Genomic DNA, 6,100 nt, shown 5'->3' on the forward strand with positions numbered 1-6,100 from the left:
TCCACTTCTCCAGCGTCCATCCTTTTAGCAGGCTGTGGGCCTTGGCAAATGCCACACTTTTTTCAATTGTCTTCTGTTTGGTGCTGGCTTCTGGGCACTGATTTGACCATGGAATCCAACAAACTGTTCAGGTTGACACAGGGACTTCAGGGGACCAGGTCTGGTGGAGCCCATGTCACACTTGAAGCCCAATGCCAGACGCTGGAACTCTGCCTAAAAACATGAACGAGGACACTTGAATTTTTTTTCTTAAAATTCTTGTTTTGATGAGATGAGTTTTCCCCCCATCAAAGACAGCCTTATTGTACTGGCTACTAAAAGACACACAGATAAAATCATGAAACTCCCCACACCTTACTTGTAGAACACCTCACATTTCAAGAAGATCCTATCAGTGCATTGACTTAGGGATACATCTTTCTTTTGGATGGTTATGTATGGGATTCAAAGATACCACAAACTTACAACACATTAACTTTGTATGGCATGAATTTCTTATTATTTATGATGTATGCACATTTAAGACCGACAAAATGCTGTGCAAGAAAAGAATTGGCAAACTTTTCGACTTGTCCTCCAGTAGTCGAATATATGAATTTCATTTGAATACAGAGGCAGAAGATGAAACAGACTCATATGTGGCTTCTAAAAATCTACTTTAAACACACAAATCCTAAAAAGTAGGTCCTGCTCTACTACAAAAATGTTCAAAAAAAGTCCTTAACAAAAGCAGTTTCTTACATTACTTGTGCAGAATGCAACTCCAAGCCTAATGGAAACATACCTCAACCTCTTGTCAATTAGATGAAGGCGCAAACAAAGAGACAAAAATGAGGACTCTGTAACAAGTCATATGGATGGAATGGATGAGAACAGATTGTGTGTTGTGTGACTATGAACATTTGCTGTCTTACCTTCTTGTCCCTTTGGAGGTGCACATGGTGTCGAGATCATTGACGTCTCAGCTAGGAATGGAAATGATAAGCAGTGGAGTATGGTTTTGACAAAATACCTGATCAATGGTGCAATCCTTATTTAGAATGTTAAAGAGTAAATGTATAAGCACTCATTTACAAATAGAATTACTTTGGTATAAAAGAAGGTGAAACATGATAAATATACTATCTAGTATAACAAGAGGGACAAAGAATATATTATACATACATTCCTTCTTATTGGCCAAGTGGTCTCACTTTGGTCCTCTGAACCCTGTGCTCCTCGATGGCCTCCATGCTGCGGGACTGCTCCTGCAGGTTCCGGACAAACATTACTGCATCTCTCTGTCATTCTCCACCTCGTTTTGCTTTTAACTTGGATCCTTCATGCTCACAATTCTCAACATCATATTGCCCCTTCCCTTCAATAGTTTTTAGATTATGAAAAAGTAAATGTGGAATATTCAAAGCACCCGGCAAGGTAGTTGGCTCTTGATTCTGAATAATCTGAGTGGAGCTAAATGAAGCTATGAGCTCTCTCTTTATAAAAAGGAGAACATAAAACACACACACAACACACACATGAACAACACCCAAATGATCTTAATAAACAACAGCTCCATTCAACCAGATCCTGGTTGTTTCATAAATCTACTACTTGTGTATGCTAAGAGCGCTGCTGTTCTATCGAGTCAGCTCCCACTAACTTCAGTTTTAAGAGTGAGAATAGAGGAATAAGAAAGGAGGGGAGTCGCCATTTTGCTTAATGACTCATTCCACTGTACGCAATATGTTATGGAAAGTTTGTTCTTTTGAATATGTGGTCTTCAATTAAGATTCCCTCAACGATGTTTCTAAATATCTACAGGCCACCTAATATTGTGCAACCTTCATTGAGACTTCACTGAACTGCTGTCTATAATCTGTATTAACTTTGATTGTGTAATCATTGCGGGTGATTTTAACATTCAGTTGACAACCCCCAGGAGGGGGACAAAGAGCTGTGTTGTGTTTTTGAGAACTATGGAACTGACTCAGCATGTGACGAAGCCACTCACAATAAGGGACACACTGGACTGATTGTCTCAAGGGTCTGAAAATTCCAGGTTGTGGTGGACTGACGTTGCTCTCTCTGATCATTCCTGTGTTTCTTTAACGGCACTACTCTTGCCAAAAGTGTCCAAACAAAGATAATCAGAAAACGGTATATCACTGAAAACACCAATGAAAATTTATTCAGCTTTTCTCCTCCACACCCGCCCCTCGGGCTATCAGTCAGTGAGCTTGGTAGACAATTTCAATGTAAATTACAAATGTTATTGATGCCATTGCTCCCACTAAGGTCAAAGTTGTCTCTGGTAAGAAAAGTCTCCATGGAGAAATGTCCTACTGGTGAGAACAGAAAAAGAGAGTGTAGAAAGCTGAACGAAGGTGGCAAAACAAATCTCCTGGTCCATATAACACCTATAAAGAGAGACTTCGCATTTATAATTTGGAACTGAGGAATGCAAGAAGGTCCTCTTCTCTGATTATATCTCTAGAAAAAAATAAATTCACGTGCTTTGTTTGCTACTGTTGATAGGTTAACAAACCCTCCGTCCAGTTAGCATCTGAACTTTTATCTCCAAGGCCTGCAATGACTTTGCCTCTTCTTCAAAGACAAAATTCAGAGATTAGACAAACAGTCAGTGCCTCCATATCAAGTTCAGGACATGTGTTGTCACAGTGTTCAGCAAAATAGTTCCAATATGACAGAATTTCACACAATCAACCCATACAAACCTGGAGGACATATTCAACATCTGAAAACCTGACCTGTGCTTGATATTCTACCAACGGAGATTTTTCAAAAATGTTTCCAATTGTTTGACTTCTGATCTTCTACAGATGTTTGAACACATCCTCTTTTCAGGTATCTTTCCACAGGCCTGAAAACTGCAGTAATCAAGCACTTTTAAAAAAGAACAACTAGACAAGTCACTAATGAGCAACTATAGGCCAATATCAAACCTTCCGTTTTAAGAAAATCATTGAAAAAGTAGTCTTTCAAAAATCAACCATTCTTGTCACTAAGCAACAGTTTGATACCTTTCACGTCGGGTTTCCGACACACCACAGCACTGAAACGGCTTTGTCAAAGTCTTTAATGACATCCACCTTAACACAGATAATGGCAAAATTTCAATCTTAGTGATTACTTGATTCAGTGTGCATTTGACACGGTCGACCATGACATATTACAGACCGATTGGAAAAGTGGGTAGGACTTTCTGATTAGTACTAAACTGGTTTGAATCCTACCTAAAGAATAGGGATTCTTTGTGTCAATAGGTAATTATACATCTGAGCGTACAAATATGACGTGCGGAGTTCCGCAGGCTCCATTTCGGGCCCTTCTTTTTAACATCTACATGCTCACTGGCTCAGATTAGGGAAAAACAAAATTTAATTACCATAGTTATGCGGATGACACACAAATATAACCTTATCGCCAGGGGACTATAGCAATACAAAAACTGACTAAGTGCATCAAACAAATTAACGAATGGATGTGCCAGAACTTTCTGAAATTAAATGAAGGAAAAACTGGGTAGTTGTTTTGGAAAAAAGAGGAACGGTTAAAAGTCTGCGCTCAGCTTCAAACAACAATGTTAAAAAAACAGACAAAGCCAGAAATCTGGGTGTAGTCATGGAATCAGACCTGAACTTTAACAGCCACATTAAGACAATTACAAGTCGCTACTATCACCTTAAGAATATATCAAGGGTTAAAGGACTTATGTGTCAACAGGACTTGGAAAACTGGTCCATGTTCATCTTCAGTAGACTTGACTACTGTAACGGGGTCTTTACAAGTCTCCCTAAAAAATCAATCAGACAGCTGCAGCTGATTCAGAACGCTGCTGCTCGAGTCCTCACTAAGACCAAGAGACTGGATCACATCACTCAGTTCTGAAGTCTTTACACTGGCTCTGTGTCTCAAAGAATTGATTTCAAGTATCTTGCTAGTTTATAAACCTTAACGGTTTGGTCCAAAATACATTTCTGATCTGCTATACACTATGACCCCCCCAGACCTTTCAGGTCATCTGGGACAGGTCTACTTTCTGTCCCAGAGTCAGAACTAAACAGGGTGAAGCAGCGTTTCAGTTTCTATGCTCCTCATATTGGAATAAACTCCCAGAAACCTGCAGATCCACTGCTACTCTCAGTTCTTTTAAACAAGGCTGAAGACCTTTCTTTTGATGCTGCCTTTCTTTAAATGAATGCTCATTTCTTCTTATGCTGACTGTAACTTTTATTCTTGTGTTTTATGTGTCCTAATGTTCTATTTTGTTTTAACTGTCTATTCATGTGTCTTATGATTTAAGTTTTACTTATGACTTATTTAACTGTTGTACTTGTGTTTATCTGTTTAATTGATTTGTTGGTAAAGCACTTTGAATTGCCCTGTTGCTGAAATGTGCTATATAATAAAGCTTGCCTTGCCTTGCCTTGCCTAAGTTAAACAATGTGTACAGTCCCTGACAAAAGTCTTGTCGCTATCTATTTTGTAGAACACCTGCTATTAACCTGACTTTTAATTAATCAATTGGGTAGAAATAGCTCATATGACAAAGCTAAAACCCTCCCAAATGATGTTCAATGCACTGAAATAAATTAGTTCACTAAAAAAAGATGTATTATTTAAACAAGACAGAAAGGTCAAATTTTGGCAAGACAAAAGTTTTGTCGCCATATACAGAAATTGAACAAATTTACTGCAAATACTAAAATATGTCAGCAACTTAAATAGCGGGCGGTGTGAGATCCAAATTTAATATCTTGTATGACTTCCATGAGCTTGAAGGACTGCATCCATGCGGTTTGGCAAGGAGTCATACAAGTATTGATGAGTCATCAGGAATAGGTAGGACTACAGTTGAAAACTAGCCAATTGGCTAAACTGGCGCATTACAGAAATGTTCATTAATGTGCATTGTCCTAATCAATAAATAAAAAAATAAAAAAATAAAATAATAGCTAGGAAAGCAGTCTTGCAGGCCTCCCAGAGTTCATAATTTCTTGGTTTGGTCTTCCATGCTCTCTTTCATCCTACCCCATATGCTCAATGAGTGTTCATGTCTGGTGACTGGGCAGGCCCATCCTGGAGCATCTGATCTTCTACCTTGAGGAACTTTGAAGTGGAGATGGAAGTATGCGATGGAGCACCATCCTGCTGCGAATTGGCCTCTTTATGGTTGGGAATATAAGAGGGTGCTAAGATTTCTTGGTATTTGAGCCTATTGATGTTGCCTTCCACCCCCTGCAGATCTCTCGTACACCACCCTACTGGATGTTACCCCAGACCATGATTTTCCGCCACCAAACTTCACTGTTTTCTGGGTGAATCTTGGATCCATGCGGGCTCCAGTAGGTCTCCTGCAATATTTGCGGAACTTGGTGTACCAAACAGAAGATTCATCTGAAAATCCACTTTTTCCACTTCTCCAGCGTCCATCCTTTTAGCAGGCTGTGGGCCTTGGCAAATGCCCACTTTTTTCAATGTCTTCTGTTTGGTGCTGGCTTTGGGCACTGATTTGACCAGGAATCCAACAACTGTTCAGGTTTGACACAGGGACTTCAGGGACCAGTCTGGTGGAGCTCTGCTGCAGTGGAAAATGGGCTGGCCTTGGATTTTCGAGCCAACAAACGGTCCTCTCGAGCAGTTGTCTTGCGGGTCTGCCTGACCTGGGTTGTCAAAAATGTCTCCAGTGTCTTCAATGTTTTTTATCCTCTGTACATGACGCTGAGACACATTGAAGTGTCTGCCACATCAGCAGTGGATTGGTCTTCAGCTCTTGATATCAAAACTTTAGTCTCAGGGTGAATCTTAGGCCTGTTTTGCAGAGGTCTAGTTGCAGTTGATGTGAAGGTACGGGTACTGGGGTTGTTTTTTTATAACACCTGAGACCTAATTGATCCATTATTAGTCACAGGTGAAGCTCATATGACAAGGCGACAACACTTATGTCTTTGCAAAAATTGACTCAATGGGCTTACCAAGCTGTGAATATTAGAAACTTTTGACAGTTTCTTTTGCACAGAAACATTATACAAAAGCTGTGGGATTAAAAGGAGCCATTTCTTGTAAATAAATCTGTTAGGATAGAAATATATTTTCA

The 6,100-nt window shown here is 39.7% G+C and overlaps 1 protein-coding gene across 2 annotated transcripts in view; it reads right to left on the reverse strand.

Moving 5' to 3' along the window:
* lrmp (lymphoid-restricted membrane protein) overlaps positions 1-6,100 on the reverse strand; it is a 74,003-nt gene that overhangs the window by 40,822 nt on the left and 27,081 nt on the right. The window lies entirely within an intron of this gene.

Source organism: Etheostoma spectabile, chromosome 23 (assembly GCF_008692095.1).
Source record: "Etheostoma spectabile isolate EspeVRDwgs_2016 chromosome 23, UIUC_Espe_1.0, whole genome shotgun sequence".
Lineage (NCBI taxonomy): Eukaryota > Metazoa > Chordata > Actinopteri > Perciformes > Percidae > Etheostoma > Etheostoma spectabile.